Below are 17,068 nucleotides of genomic sequence, written 5' to 3'. Positions count from 1 at the left end.
TTATACTGTCATTCATAGTAAGTGAATTCATCACCACCGACAGCCGTTGAATACACAAGAGATTTTTTTTTTTTTTTAACCGTTTGCACGGGCATACCATTTCATTATTCACGGGCGCAAAATAAAAATGCCGTTTTGCATACAAAAATAGCAATTTATGCAGCAGACATTGATATGGAAGAAATTATACCACTCGGTGATTAGGATGGAAATTTATTGTGTGCATGTGTCTCGAGATTTCTTATGCATTAAGCCTCGTCAGGTGCACAATCTACCGCTATTGGCCGACACAATGCCTCTGTTTTGCATTCTAAACATTGCTCTTATTTAGAGCTTTATTAATACAAATCCGTCAGTATTTCCCCCTTCTCCTAGGCCTGACTTTACAAAGTGAGCGGCTAAATGGATTTCTCTGTTATGTTAATATTCCAACTTAAAAGCGATTGCCTGGAATCAAACTTAAAATGAAGAAGAAAAAAAAATGTTTTCAAAAAAAGTGTTTAATTGACTTTTGCCTTTTTTTGAAGTCTCAGATTTGCCGTCGTTTTTTTTTTTTTATATAGGATTTGTGGTTAATAATTAGACGGAGTATTTCCCAGGGAAAATAAGGTTTTCAGTGACAAAGAATAGACAATTGCCAGATTAAGTGAATACTGGGTACTCACTAATAGTTACGGGAAGAGATTACACAAGACTTCCCCTTTTTTTTTCTTTGATTTTTAATTAATTTACATTTTTTAATACAATGATTGGTGTTTATGTTATTCATTAGCAGGAGGGAGCGTTATATCCTAATAGTATCATTGGTTTATATTATGGAAGGGAAATTAAATGTATTCCAATTAGAGAACTACTAATCTATTATCTATAAATTCATTTATACCTTTCCCTTTTTCGGGTTTTGCTCTCTCCCATGTACTTTCTTCCTTTCTTTCTCTCCTTCACATTTTTTCTCTTTCTTGTTCCATCATGTATGTTCTTCCTTTTTTTGTATTTCTTTCTTTCTTTCTCTTTCTTTCTTTCTTCTCTTTCTTATATTTCTTCTCTTTCTTTTCTTTCTTCTCTTTCTTTCTTCTCTTTCTTTCTTTCTTTCTTTCTTTCTTTCTTTCTTTCTTTCTCCTTCACATACTTTCCTCCTTTTTTCTCTTTCTTTCTCCTTCACATACTTTCCTCCTTTTTTCTCTTTCTCTCATTTTCTTTTTTCTTTTTTTTTCTTAGCTCTCCATTTCTCCCCTTCTTTCTCCTTCTTCCTTCCTGCCTTTCTTCTTCACTGTCTGTGTTGTTCCACCTGATTTTGGCCAGAAGTCACCAAGGCAGAGGATGGATGCCACTGTGGGAGCATGATGGAGCTGAGATTATTTTATTGCCAGGGCACCGGGGATCTATAAATGACTCAGGGTGCTCAGCAGGGCCTATAAATGACTAAAGGCCCGTGTAGACACATCAATTATCGCTCACAATTCGCTCAAAGGCAATCTTTTGAGCGATAATCATTGTGTGCATTTACACGGCAAGATGATCGCTCAAAATTTGCTCAAACGGCCGATTGAGTGACAGTTTTGAGCGTTCACTTTGCATAAGCTCTTAAGTAGCTAATTAGCTACTTAAGAGCTTCTTAGTGTGTAAATTAAGGCTCTCACTGTATACAGAAGACAGGTGGAGTGCTGCCTTCTGTATACAGCTGCTGCGTTCTCGGAGCACTTAGCTGGTGTCCCGCACAGCTCTCCAAGCAGGGTATGCAGAAGACAGCACTCCTGCTGTGTTCAGGGAGAGCTCAGCTGGTATACAGCTGAGCGCTCCAAGTGGGATATACAGAACACAGCTTGTCTTCTGCATACTCCTGCTGTGTTCTCTGAGCAGGATACCAGCTGAAACAATAGTATGGTGTGGTCCGGATAAGACTCATTGTTGTCTTTCAACTAGCTGAAAGACAATGATGAGCGAATCATTAACGAAAACTGCATGATGGCCGCGCAATTAGACACAACGATTATCTCTCAAAATGGCACTTAAGGGTGTCGCACAGTGACTCAATCACCCAAGAGAGCATGCCCTGGATTCATAAATTCAACTGTAAGGGGCTTCCCTACAGGATTAAAATGTTACTATGGCAATGGACTGTGGAATGTGCAAAAAATAGCCCAAAAATTATTGGGTGTGCTAACCTTTGTGCCAAATTTTGGCACAGCATAAATGATCATGCTCACAGGATGCTTGTTGTTTGGATGAGACTCTGACATAAGAAAGACAATTTTTGCTGCTCATCAAGAGAGTGCAGGGATATAGAGTATTGAGAGGAGCTGCTGCCTGTGAGCAAGAAGGAAAAATAGGCACACCTCAAGGGAAGCTGCGACATAGGAGAGAGTAGGGAGAAGCAGCAGGAGAGAACAGTGAGTGCTGGTCTAAGGAACTGGAGGCTATCTACCATCTGGAGCCAAGAGGGAGAGAGCAGCTATGTTGCATCCTCAACTTGGTGAGGACTGCTGTACTGGGGCAAAGACCATTGGGAAAGTGGTAGAATTGCTCTCCTGACCTCAAACAAGGCTGGTCCAGTAGTAGTGACAACTCCCACATGTTCAACTGTAAGTGAGACTGGCCTTATTAGGGGACACTAGGTGTGCACACCATTAGTGATACAAATAGTTAATCAACAAGCCTGCTTCATAGGAGGGCACTATGCTCCAAGGACTTGGACTGCTTAGTAAACTTCCATTGCTTGCAGTTAGGGACTAAGATATTGATACAGAAGCACAAGCTTTAGTTAATGCTGTGCCTCCATGGACTGTGTTGATATTAGAGTGTTATCCCCTAAAGAGAAACCATAAACTACATCATATGATCTGTGTAACTAGACTCATCTTCACAAGGTTGTTCTGCAGGTACTGCTGTTATTCCACATTATCTATAAAAATCGTATTCTTTTTAGGACCCACAGCAGGTCTAAAAAGTCTTCAGACCCTTTCACTTTTTACAATTTGTTATATTGTGGCCTTGTGCAAATTTAGAAAACAAATTCAAGTTTTTCCCATCATTCTGCACTCAGTATCCAATAATGACAAAGTGAAAACACAATATTAGAAGTCTTTGTACATTTTTAAAAAATTACAAACTAACATTTTGCATTGACATAAGTAGTCAAACCCTTTGGTACGACATTTGAAATGTAGCTCTGGGGACCTCCCAGTTTTCTAGCTTATTTTTGAGAAGTTTCTACACCCTGATCGATATACACCTGTGGTAAAATTAGTTGATTGGACATCATTTTAAATTCCCCACTTCCTGTCTATTTAAGGTCTCAAAACTCACAATGCATCAATGCATATCAAAACCAAAACCAAGCCACGAGGAAGAAAGAACTGCCTGTAGAGCTCAGAGACAGGGTTGTGTGGAGATCAGGAAAAGGCAACAGTAAATTTCTGCTGCACTGAAAGTTCCCAAGAGAGGAGCAGCCTCCATAATTCTTAGGCCGCCTGCAGACGAGCGGGTCGGATCCGGCAGCGAGAATTCTCGCCGCGGGACCCGACCCGAGAGCCTGCAGTGACGAGCACGTACTCACCCGTGCCTGGCGGCCCCGGCTCATTCATGTGCCGGCTGCGGCGCAGCCGGCGCATGCGCAGACCGGAGCCGGCCGCAGAGTGAGTGCGAGCCCCGCACAAAAATAGGACATGCTGCGGTTTGTTTGCCGCACGAGATTTTGCGCGGCCAAACCGCGGCCGTCTGCATAGGAGTGCGTATTGTAATGCACTCCTATGCAAACTTTCAGTGGCGGAAATCCCGCGGGAAATACCGCCGCGGGATTTCCGCCCGTGTGCAGGCAGCCTTAAATGGAAGAATGTTTGGAACAACCAGGACACTTCCTAGAGTTGCCGACCCACCAAACCAAGTGATTAGGGAAGAAGGACTTCGGTAAGAGAGATGGCCAAGAACCCAATGGTCACTCAGATCCTGTGTGCAAATAGGATGAACTTCCAGAAGGTCACCCATCACTGCCGCACTCTACCAATCTCAACTTCATGGTAGAGTGGCCAGAAAGAAGCCTCTCCTCAGTAAAAGACACATGAAAGCCCGCCTGGAGTTTACCAAAAAGCACCCAAAGAACTCTCAGACTGTGAGAAACAAGATTCTCTGGCCTGATGAAACTAAGACTAAATTTTCTGGCCTCAATTCCATGCGTTATGTCTGTAAGAAACCAGGCACTGCTCATCACCTGCCCAATACTATCCCTACAGTGAAGCCTGGTGGTGGGCAGCATCATGCTGTGGGGGTGTTTTTCACCGCTGGCACAGGAAGACTGATCAGGATTGATGGAAAGCTGAAAGGAGCAAAGTACAGAGATATTCCTTATGAAAACCTGATCCAGAGTGTAAGGGACCTCAGATTGGGCAGAAAGTTCACCTTCCAACAAGACAATGACCCTAAGCACACAGACAAGACAACACAGGAATAGCTTAGGAACAACTCTGTGAATGTCCTTGAGTGGCCAAGCCAGAGCCCGGACTTGACCCCATTCAAATATCTTTGGAGAGACCTGAAAATGGATGTCCACAAGCGGCCCCCATCCAACCTGGCAGCTTGAGAGGATCTGCAGAGAAGAATGACAGAAAATACCCAAATTCAGGTGTGCGAACCTTGTGGCATCATGCCCACGAAGACTGGAGGCTGTAATCACTGCCAAACGTGCTTCAACTAAGTACTGAGTACCGTGTTTGACTACTTATGTCAATGCAAAATGTTAGTTTTTAATTTAAAACAATTACAAAGATTTCTAACATTCTGTGTTCACTTTGCCATTATGGGGCTCTAAGAGCAAAATGATGGACATTTTTTGTTGTTTGCCACAACATAACAAAATGGAAAAAAAGTGAAAGGATCTGAAGGCTTTCTGAATCCACTGTAGTTAGCCATCGGCAAAGGCATAACCTGAAGCTGCTGGGCCCCAATGCAAAACCTGTAACAGGGCCCCCAACTATAATGCTTCATTCATAGTACTGGGTTTCCTATATGGAGAAGAGAGGCCTTATGGGCCCCCTAAGGCTCCTGGGTCCGGGTGCAACCGCATCCCCTGCACCCTCTATAGTTATGCCTCTAGCCATCAGTATCGACTAGTCATTCAAAAGGTAAATGTTCAATCTTTATTATTCTACTGTTCACTTTTATTCCTTTGCTCTTAAGTAAATACTGTCTGTATTTTGGCTACTCTATCTGCTATATTGTATCCTGAATTCTGCGACAATATACCACCTACAGCAGAACCTTCTATGGATACCTTGGATAGCAGAGCAGTCTAGAATAAACATATTGGATTTAGACCACCTCATTATTTCACTTACTGGATATGTAAAGGTCAAAGATCACTTTGATAGCTTAGCAAGAAGCCACCTACAAAACCTAAAATCCACCAGTGAAACCAGTACATAATACCAGTATATGTTATTTGCAACTCACCCGGAGACGTTTAAAGTCTGCAGCAATATCCACATATTTACAAGTATACAGGGCGATGTATATTGTAGTATAAAGGGCAAAATGCAAAACTGCATGAAGTTTGATCTGCTTTATCTGGATATAGATATGTGGCTTTGCAGGAAATGTTAGAACATCCCCATCAGCACTTGGAAGAGAATCATTTATGCATAGCCCTTGACCCACTTGAGGGTGGCACAGTAACAGAAGTAGGCACTAGCTTTTAAGGAAGTCTGCCACTTGATTTTACCAGTTTAAGCTAATTGTAATAGAAGATGTGCTGCAGGCGGGTGATGATAATGGTACCTTTAATTTAATTTTTTTCATCAGATGCTCCAATGCCAAAATATCCATCTTCCCACACGGTATGTAAATGACAGCTGAACCGTCCAATGGGCAGATCATCTATTCCAGTCATTTGGACTCTTACCCCTGTTTCAGTCTAGTCATGCCTATCCGTTAAAGGGGGTGTCCCGCGCCGAAACGTTTTTTTTTTTTTTCAACCCCCCCCCCCCCGTTCGGCGCGAGACAACCCCGATGCAGGGACCTAAAGAAAGCTTACCGGAGCGCTTACCTGAAACCCCGCGCTCCGGTGACTTCTATACTTACCGGTGAAGATGGCCGCCGGGATCCTCTTCCTCCGTGGACCGCAGCTCTTCTGTGCGGTCCATTGCCGATTCCAGCCTCCTGATTGGCTGGAATCGGCACGTGACGGGGCGGAGCTACACGGAGCCGGCATCCTGCACGAGAGGCTCCATTGAAGAAAGCAGAAGACCCGGACTGCGCAAGCGCGGCTAATTTGGCCATCAGAGGCCGAAAATTAGTCCGAAACCATGGAGACGAGGACGCCAGCAACGGAGCAGGTAAGTATAAAACTTTTTATAACTTCTGTATGGCTCATAATTAATGCACAATGTACATTACAAAGTGCATTATTATGGCCATACAGAAGTGTATAGACCCACTTGCTGCCGCGGGACAACCCCTTTAAGCCCTACCTTTTATTCACTCTGCACCAGTGGATGGGAAGTGACTCAATGATGGCCGCCCATGTCAAATATTATGTCAGGCACGCGTTTCGAATCCACTGGTGGGGCGCAGGAGATGTCAATAAAGACTTGGGGGTCATGTTAGGGATAAAGAAGGGCTCAGAGCAACATGTCAAAAGTTTTGATTGTTGAAATAAAGGAGCAGAAGTGCTCACCCAAGTGCTGTACCCTTTTGTCAGCTCTTCTCCGCAGCGAAAGTTGGATGAACAGAAATCTATAGAAGCCTTCAGTTGCCGAAAGAAACTGACTAGTAACAGTGATAGCCAAAACTGATACATGTACTTTTTTCTAATCAGTTTTTATTTTTTAATTTTAGATTTTTTTTTTATATTCTGTACATGACTATGGGTGCGGCCATCTTGTCTGAGCTGCAGGTAACGGCATTTAGAGATATGCTTTAAAGCAGCCTCATGGACCATAGAGACAATGAACAGGAGGGGACCCATTAACGTCCATGAGAAAAGTTTTGTCAGCATGTTCTGTGACCTGTGCAGGGACAGGGAGGAGGTGAGCTGTGACATCCCCTATTGTGAATGCTGGATCCTGTGTTATTTATACATGGGTGTCACCTCTCATTGTAATCCTGGCTGGAATGATAAAGAGATGACAGCTGAGAAGTTTTCTTTACAGATCTGCAAGTGCCAGACTATTATTAGGCTTAGGGGTCAGTGTGAAAGCTGCAGGACTTTGAAATTATTTTAACCCTTTCCAATCCACTCTCTGACATCTGAAGACATTATGATTTAAGGCTGTACAGCTGCGATGTTGGAAGACATCCGTCGGGGTTCTCTTACTGTATATTGCCAGCCTCTCTGCTGTCAGAGCCTATCCAACGTGTCACCTCATGCAGTACTGGCTTTAGCCAGCAGATAGCGCTGTTGTATAACGGCAGGAAAAGAGTAAGCCCCCTAGGAAAAACAGCATATAAATTGGATTGGAAAGGGTTAAACACCTTAAGGACACATCCTTTTTTTCCATATTGGCCTTCTCCTCCCCAGTTTCAAAAAATCATAATTCTTCTATTTTTCCGTTGAAGTCGCTGTCTGAGGACTTGATTTTTTATGGGACAAGTTTTATTTTTTAATGATACTATTTATTGTACCATATAATGTACTAAAGAATTTCAAAGTGATTTGAAATGGAAAAAGACACAATTTAGCAATTTTGGGGGGAAAGTCTTGTTTTTACAGCATACACACTCGAGAAACAAAAATACATAAAAACGACATAATAACTTTATTCTGTGGGTCAGTATAATTAGAATGACGCTAAATTATTTAGGTTTTTTTTGCTGCACTACATATAAAAAGGAAAATATCTTTAAAAAGGCAAAAAACTTAGTGTTGCCATGTTCTGATCGCCATAACTTCTTTATCGATGGGGTTGTATAAGGGCTCATATTTTGCGGGATGAACTGTGGTTTCCATTGGCTTTATTTTCAAGTATATATGACTTTTTGATCACTTTTTAATAAACTTTTTCTTCGAGACAGGGTGACCAGAAAAGTGCAATTGTGGCACTGTGTATTTTTTTCTAACATTCAATGTGTGGAATAATGTGTTATTCTGACAAACTGCACATGTATGGATTTGGCGACGCCAAATATGTTCTGACTTTGTTTTGATTTTCCAAACACTGGAAAAAGGATCTTTTCAAACTTTTAATATACTTTACTTTTTACAATATAAATTTTTTTTTTCACTTATTGCTACTTTTCTTTAGGCTTTGATTGCCTATACCATATAAAGCAATATTTCAGTTTTGCTGTTTATTGTATTTCTTCAGGCATTCTATTAAGACAGGCCATATGCATGTCTTAATAGGAAGGAATACATGGCAACACTGGGGGCCTTGAGAAGGCCCTTAGCTGCCTTGACAAATGAATGTCACCCTGCAATCTCATTGATTGGGGCATTTAAATGCTGCTGTCCAAGCCTGCGTCATATAAACCTTGCACGTGTGCTAAAGGGTCAACATAGCTAATCATAATGAATTTAAAAATAACAATAGGTACCGTATACACTTGAGTATAAGGCAACTTTTTCAGCATATTTTTATGCTGAAAAAGCCCCCTTCGGCTTATACTCAGGTGCAGGTCCGTGCACCATTTCTTTTGATGGGGCCGCCACTGTTAAATGACCCAGCGCTGCCTATGATTGGCAGAGTGCTGTGACCAATCACAGGCAGCGCTCAGCTGTCATTCAATGAATGGCTGAGTGCTGCCTGTGATTGGCTGAGCGCTTAGCCAATCAGATACAGCCCTTTCAGATACCTTTCTTATGTGCTTGCTTTACTTTCTTTATGTTGTAGATTAGACTTATATGTCTATGAGAGAAATGCAAATAAAGAATTAAATAAGAGGTAAAGGAAAAAAATGAATTAGTTTTTTTCAGTTAACTAGAAAAGGACTTTTATTGCAAGATTGAAGGGACATATTAATAGCTCTGTCAAATTAAGTAGCGGTTAACCCCTGCTGGTTATACATGAACTGAGCACCACCATTTAAAGGCAAGGTGCTTTTGTAGGACCCATTTGGGCCACTACACCTCTCTCCTCTTCTCTAGTGATAGCTATCCCTCCTAGCTTTGTGTCATAGGAAAATTTCATCAGTTTCTCCTCAATTCTCTCATGTAGATCATATATTATAATGTTGAACAACACTGGGCCTAGGACAGAGCCTTGTGGTACTCCACTTGATACATTCTTCCAATTGGATGTGCAGCCATTTATGACCACTCTTTGAGTACAATCACTCAGCCAATTGGGAAGCCACCTAACAGTTGCCTTGTCAATCCCATATTTGGTCATTTTTGCACTAAGGATGTTATGAGATGCTTTGTTAAATGCCTTACTAAAGTCAAATTATCCTACATCCACCAAACTTTCCTGATTAACCCAGTCTGTCATTCTGTCATAGGCCGCCTGCAGACGGCCGGGTCAGATCCCGCTGCGAGAATTCTCACAGTGGGACCCGACCCGAGCTCCTGAAGTGACCAACACAGCACTCACCTCTCCCGCAGCTCTGGCTTTTTGATATGCTGGCTGACGGCCAGCCGGCAAATGCGAAGAGCGGAGCCGGCGGCCGCGGAGTGACGTTTCTGAGCCGCGATTTCTTTTTTGCACGTGGTTTTGCGCTGACAAATTGCGGCCATCTGCCTAGGATTGTGTTTACAAACACAATCCTATGGCAGCCTCCACGGGCGGAAATTCTGCAGGAAATCCCACCGCGGAATTTCCGCCCGTGTGCAGGGGGCCATAGAGGGAAATTAGATTAGTCTGGTGTAACTTGTTCATTACAAACCCATGCTGGCTCTGGTTATTTACTCCATTCTTACACAAGTACTTGCATTCATGCTGTTTAACAATTTGTTCAAAAATCTTACCCAGTATAGATGTCAGGCTCACAGGCCTGTATTTTCCTGGGTCCACTTTATTCCCTTTTTTTAAAGATAGGGAAAACATTTGCCCTTCTCCAATAGTTTGAGTACATGAAATGGATGTGTAACATATGTTACAAATGGTATATATTGTATAAATCCGTCTACTGACCATGATTATCTAACCACTACTTTAGACATAAAGAACTTAATGCATCTTTTTACTACAATTCTGTATATTTACCCAAACTACTATCTGCATTCCTGACACATCTAGTCTGACTTCCCATTTCTGTAGTCAATAGACACATAAACTGTGCTGAAGGAAAAACCCTATATGTTCACCATGATAGTTTATGAAGATCCCCGATGATGATTAGTTTCTTCTTACCATAATCTACATCTTGATAACCTCTTGGATAGTTAATTCTATGGGTAGTTTTACACACAGCATTTTTAGAAACCTGCAGTAGCTTTTGATGCAGTTGTTGTCGGTGGAGATATGTAGAAAGACACAGGATTCAGGATACGATGCAGCAGATGGGGTAACCAAGATGTACAATACTTATTTTTTAAAAATCCACAGAAATAAAAGTGAACACTAAAATAATAATGATTATGCATTCAAACATATACTATTGAATACTTAGGCACCATCTGCTGCTAAATAAAGTGTAGGAGTTATAATACCCTTTGATTAATCAGTAGTAACAGTAATACCTTGTGAACAATATAAATAACTCTCATCTAATATTGGTACCATCTCAGAGAAACAAAGAACATGTGTTATGAAATATGCATACAATGGAGCAGTTTGTCTCTTTTATCTAATGCTCGCTCTATATCCAAGATGAGCTGTGAGCACAGTCCAGTTTGCTTTCTCCTTTGCAAAGAAAGCTCAATCCATGGACGAGGGGTCCAGGTGTTGGCTACTTATCAGTTAACTATTTTACTTATATAGTCTCTATTCCTCCCTGCAGCAAGACTGCTGGCTAACTACCTTTAACCCAATTGGTGCGTATACCCAGTGTGCATAATGAGGCTGGCCTCACTTACGACTTGCAGTTATCCTACAGCATTGATTAGGGGTCAGCAGCGCTCCACTCCTTGGTCAGTAACTTCACTGGTGTTGGTCAGTCCTCTTGTCCTCTAGGCTACAGCAATCAATTCCTCTCTCCAGTTGCTCCTGGTGTTCTCTCTCACAGTCTCTGCACACTTCACTGCTGTTGTGCCTCTGCTCTCTCTGTTTCAAAGCTCAAAATTCATTATGAGGAGCCAAGAAAGTCCTTCAATCTTTGAGATCGGGGGCAAGACTTCTTTCTTCATTGCTCGCAAGTGCTGACAATTTCTGGCAGTACTGTACTCTATAATCTACTGCTGTGCACCTGAATTTGGCAAACAGCTCTACTTCTCCACATCACTTTCCCCTGCCCTGTCTGATAAGGGGCGCAGCTTAAGGCCTTAGTCACACGGGCGTTTTTTCCCGCGATTTGCGGATCGCATGACGGATGCGCGTGACCGGGCCCGAAAAATCGCCCGAAAAAACTGCTCCTAGCCGCGTTTCATTAGAAACGGGCCGAAGCTGTCCAGCGCATTGAATTCAATGGAGCCGGCAATACAGCCGGCTCCATTGAAAGCAATGGGCTGCGGGCGATCTCACGATGAATTTTCGGGAAGGGCTTAAAAATATAAGCCCTTCCCGAAAATTCATCCAGAAATGTGTAAAAATAAAAAAATATATATACTCACCTGGTCCCGGCAGACGGAATTCAGCCGCGGCCGCCGGCAGTTCTCCTGAACTGCTCTGAGTAGTATTCAGCAGCCGGGGCTTTAAAGTCCCCGCCTGCTGAATGAGCTGCCTCTGATTGGTCACAGTCTCACCAATCAGAGGCATCTCTCACTCACACCCATTCATGAATTCATGAATGGGTGAGTGAGTGCTGCCTCTGATTGGCTCAGCGCAGGGACCAATCAGGGGCAGCTCTCAGCTGTCACTCATGAATTCATGAATGAATTATCTATTCCTCCCCCATCAGTCTACTCACCAGATCTTCACCTCCCCCATCTTCTCCTGTCTCCTGCAGTCCCGGGGCTCACCATCTTCAGCTGCCTGATTCTTCTCCATCCTGTGAGGTTACGTACATTTGGTTGGCAGTCTTCTACCTGCCAACCAATGTACGTTATGTCACAGCTCATGGGCCAGCAGGAGGACTGCCTATCTTCTTCAGAGATTGCTCATGCGAGCTGTCTCTGAAATAGATTACAATTCCTTCCTAGGCAGTGAAGCTACAGCACAGGGATATGACCTTCATTGACCCAACCGGAAGGAATTTGAGGAATGCAGCCTTCATAACAAGCTGGGCCCAGCGTGAGTTGAGGTGACCCCGGGGCGCTGCAGAAGCTCAGCTAGGAGAAGATGTGCTAAGGAACCTGATAGGGAAGGAATAGGTAAGTATAGATTTTTTTTTTAAATGACAAAACCCCTTTAAGGCGGACAAAGTGTCAACTTATCAGACAACTATAGTCCCACCAAAAATGCCAGTCCTATACATCAATCAATGTAACAAACCCCCAAAGAAATGTCCAAGACAGGACTGCAGAAATTTATCATTAAAAAATTGTCCAGGGGGGCAATGTTCACTTACTGGACCCCCTGGAAGAAGCTATGGCGAAACATGTGCATCCGGGCGCAGGGATTTCCAGAACACTTTACTATATGCATGATATTGAGATTGGTTGCGCCAATCGTAGGTTTACATAAGCATGATTTTCTTTGGGAACGTCTTATATGCGTGACCTGCGGTGATGTATGTCCCTTGTATTCATGCTGCATTTCCTTTATGTTCTGCTTTTTAAATGCTTTCATTATAGTGATTCTCAATAAACAATTTTTTGATGATACATTTCTGCAGTCCTGTCTTGGACATTCACTTTTGGGTTTCTTCATCGAGTTGGTAAAAATAACTGAAACTTACAAATTTCTGAACGTCTGCAGGTGTTTTGATGACTTTATACTTATATAGAAATGGTGTAGCGATGTTATTGTATAAGAGATGGAAGTAAAAAGGTAAATCTTCTGTAATTGAGCCTGTTAGACTTATTCATATAGGTTTAGGGCTAAAGAAGTGAAACCATTGGCTTTGGCTGGTGGAGACCGCAGAGATGTTCAGCAGCTCAGATTGGCCTCATTAAGGCAACACGAAATACTGAACAAGCAGCGGGGATTTGCAGAATACATCAAGTCACGGAGACATAAAACAAGACATTTAACACTCACCACAAAGGCAGGGAGCACAGGAATGAATGAGGTGCTCAAATTAAGAAGGGCAGTAAAAAATCTTAATTGCAGACTTAAGTCTTTTAATTATACAGAGTTTCTCTGTGGTCAATAACGTGTTTGTTATACACTGATTTATTGGAACATTTAGAGTTCCTCCTCTAATAAATCCCTGGCCTGGCACCGATATAATGTAAAATAAGGATTTAAAAGGGATCCCGGCACTTAGATACTTGGTTACAACTTTTTATCACTCCACAAAAACAACTGCAGCCAAACAGTTTCCTTAATATTATCTGCAGATAGGAATTAAAATTGGTTATAAAATAATAATCTTGAAATGGCCAATAACAACTTGTACTTATGTGATAACCAATATGATAGCAAGCAAAAGTACGCATCCCTTTTCTACCTAAAATGATACTTTTGGGTTGAAAAAGCCTTCTAAAGTTTTGGGTCCTGGAGGATTACCTTCCTTCTAATTTGCTGTCCACTGCCTGTTGCCAAATGCAGTGCTTCTCTAGTAACAGAGATAAGAAGATGGATTACAGAAAGTGAGAGCGTGATGACTCATGCCATCCATTGCAGTCTATGGGGAAGGAAGATGTAGACATGGCTACTAATGATGAGGTATTTACTCTCTAAAGGTCCATTTACACACACAGATATCTTTCAAAAGATTGAAAGATCAGTGATCGTTTTGCATAATAGTACTAATAGGCACTAATTGCTATTAGTACTTATCAGCTTCATTTGTATGCAAATGAGCTTCTGGGAGCTGTTACAGAACTCAGCAGGAGGTAATTAGCTGTATTGTTCAGCTGTGGGCTCCCCTTGGAGAATTCAGCACCAGGGACAGCAGACACAGCATACAGTCCTGCTAATCAGCTGTTCTGCCAAGGAGGGTAAGAACTGAGAACAGCTGTAACAATGTTATCAGCTGCTATCAGATCTCAGCTGGCAGAGCACAGCGTGTGGTCCTGCTTATCAGCTGTTCCGCTGAAGGACGGTTTTCAAGCAGAACTGAAAACCGTCATTCGATAAAAAACTGAATATGGGCACATTTAGACACAAAGATTATTGCTCAAAAGACGGCTTTTGAACGAATTTTGAGCGATAATCGTTGCGTCTAAATGGGACTTAACAGCTACTGAAATCACATCTAGAAATTGTTTTTATATGATATCTTAATACAGTGGATTTTTATAGACATGCAGATATTACATAGGTATATGTTTTGTTTGGGTTTTTTAAATTAAAAATGGAAAGGACCAAGGATGTAATAAACAAGGACTTAAGGCCTCTTTCATACAGGCTACAAAATCTTGCAACAAAATTATCGCTACAAAACGCATATATGTGAAGCCCATGGCTTCCAATGGGTTCTTTCACATGAGATGTTTTGTAGCCTAAATGAACTCATTGGAAACCATGAGCTTCACATACATGAGTTTGTAGCGATATATTTGTGGCAAGATTTTGTAGCCTGCGTGAAAGAGGCCTCATTGTTAGAAGGCAACGGATTTCTCTGTTGGACCGGAACCTTCGTCTGGCTGTTTACAAAGTACTGCAAGTGACTGGCAGATTTAAAAAGCCTACGGTTCAAGGCTGCAGATGACATCAGAGGGTCACATGATAATACAATAAATGTAATGCCAATTAATAAAATTAATGAGGAAATAAAAACACATCTGGGAAAGAATAGGCATATTCCAACTGTTGGATACTCCAAGGCCGTTCCTCTCCATGCCTCTCTATTGTCTACGGCTGCTCTCAATTACCTGGTATCCACCCTTGTGTCCTTCTTGATGGTGTCCGTCCAACATGTCTTTTGTCTTCCCCGTTTCCGTTTACCACTGATAGAGATGAGCGAGCATACTCAGTAAGGCGATATACTCAAGAGAGCATCACCTTTTTTGAGTACCTGCTGGCTCGTCCCTGAAGATTTGGGAATGAGCGTGGGGTTGCAGAGGGGATCGGGAAGGAGAGAGAGAGATCTCTCTCACTCTCCTCCCCGCTCCCCCTCACTGCCCCGTGCCACCCCCGACCCCCGCGGCCTTCCTGAATCTTCAGGGACGAGCCAGCAGGTACTCGAAAAAGGCCATGCTCTCTCGAGTATATCGCCTTACCGAGTATGCTTGCTCATCTCTAACCACTGACCATTCCAAGTAGCATCTCTTTTTCCAGCAAATTCGCCCTCACCATGTCTCCAAAGTAAGTCATTCTTTGTCTTGTGATCTTGCCTTCCAGGGACACCTCTGGGTTGATACAGTCCAGGACAGCTTTGTTGGTGATCCTAGCTGTCCATAGGATTCCTAGAAGTTTTCTCCAACACCACAACTTGAAAGCATCGATTTTTCTTCTGTCTGCTACCCACAATGTTCACATCTTCTATGGTTGTAATTTATTGATAGCGTTGAAAGATCAATAAATTTATTAATATAAAAAAATGACAAATTGCACCAAACTTAAAGGGGTTGTCCCGCGGCAGCAAGTGGGTCTATACACTTCTGTATGGCCATATTAATGCACTTTGTAATATACATCGTGCATTAATTATGAGCCATACAGAAGTTATAAAAAGTTTTATACTTACCTGCTCCGTTGCTGGCGTCCTCGTCTCCATGGTGCCGACTAATTTTCGGCCTCTGATGGCCAAATTAGCCGCGCTTGCACAGTCCGGGTCTTCTGCTTTCTTCTATGGAGCCTCTCGTGCAGGATGCCGGCTCCGTGTAGCTCCGTCACGTGCCGATTCCAGCCAATCAGGAGGCTGGAATCGGCAATGGACCGCACAGAAGAGCTGCGGTCCACGGAGGAAGAGGATCCCGGCGGCCATCTTCACCGGTAAGTATAGAAGTCACCGGAGCGCGGGGATTAAGGTAAGCGCTCCGGTAAGCTTTCTTTACGTCCCTGCATCGGGATTGTCTCGCGCCGAACGGGGGGGGGGGGTTGAAAAAAAAAAACCCGTTTCGGCGCGGGACAACCCCTTTAACGAAAAGGCCTATGTGAAATAATAAACTTACTGCAACTCACTAAAACAAGTCAAAAACTTTTCTCTTGTTGATGCCACCTTTGGCCAGCACACTTTTATATCAGGATTTTATGCCCAAAATTGGGCATTTCATGACTTTACTTAGCCGCACTCCCTTTTTTGTAGACATTTTTTTTTTTAAATGATCAAAGAAGGCAAAAGAGTGTGAAAAATATACTGGGGGTGAATTTTTGATTTAGCTTTTGCTTTCCTTCCCAAGTTTAAAATGCAACAAATTTATTAAATATTGCAAAATGTTGGTGGCGCCGGCCCCATTGAAAGCAATGGGAGAACATCATATTCCTTTGCCACAGCTGTCACATTTGTGGCAGGGGGTTCCTTCATCCCCGCAGGAAGTCCCCTTGTCACTAAGCATTGTGACAGTGCTGTCACAGTGTTCAGTGATGAGAGAACTCCCCGCAGGCATTTTTTACGCGCAGCACAGACCTTCCCGGCGCACAGTTGTCCTATCTTTTGTAGGTGCGAGTATTTTGCACCTGTAGAAGATGGACATGTGAACACACCATAGAAAACCAATGGTTCTATCAGATGCGCTTTTTTTCGTGCTCATAGGCACATGCAAAAAAACGCTCATCTGACTTTGCCTTTATTCACATGGACGTATATCGGCCGGGTTTTTACACCCGGCCGATATACGCTCCCTCTTTCTGCAAGGGGACGAGGCGGAAAGGGCGGGAGCTCGTGTGCTGAGCTCACGCCCCCTGCCACTGTTTGCAATGGGAGGGGCGGGATGGGGGTGGAGATAAGCTGCCCCCCCACCCCTCATGCATTACACAGTAGTGTATATCAGTCGGCCATTTTCACGGCCGGCCGATATACGCTCGTGTGAATAAGCCCTAAAAACAAGACC

The sequence above is a fragment of the Eleutherodactylus coqui genome, chromosome 12, assembly GCF_035609145.1.
Source record: "Eleutherodactylus coqui strain aEleCoq1 chromosome 12, aEleCoq1.hap1, whole genome shotgun sequence".
Taxonomy (NCBI): Eukaryota; Metazoa; Chordata; class Amphibia; order Anura; family Eleutherodactylidae; genus Eleutherodactylus; species Eleutherodactylus coqui.
This window is presented reverse-complemented; position numbering follows the sequence as displayed.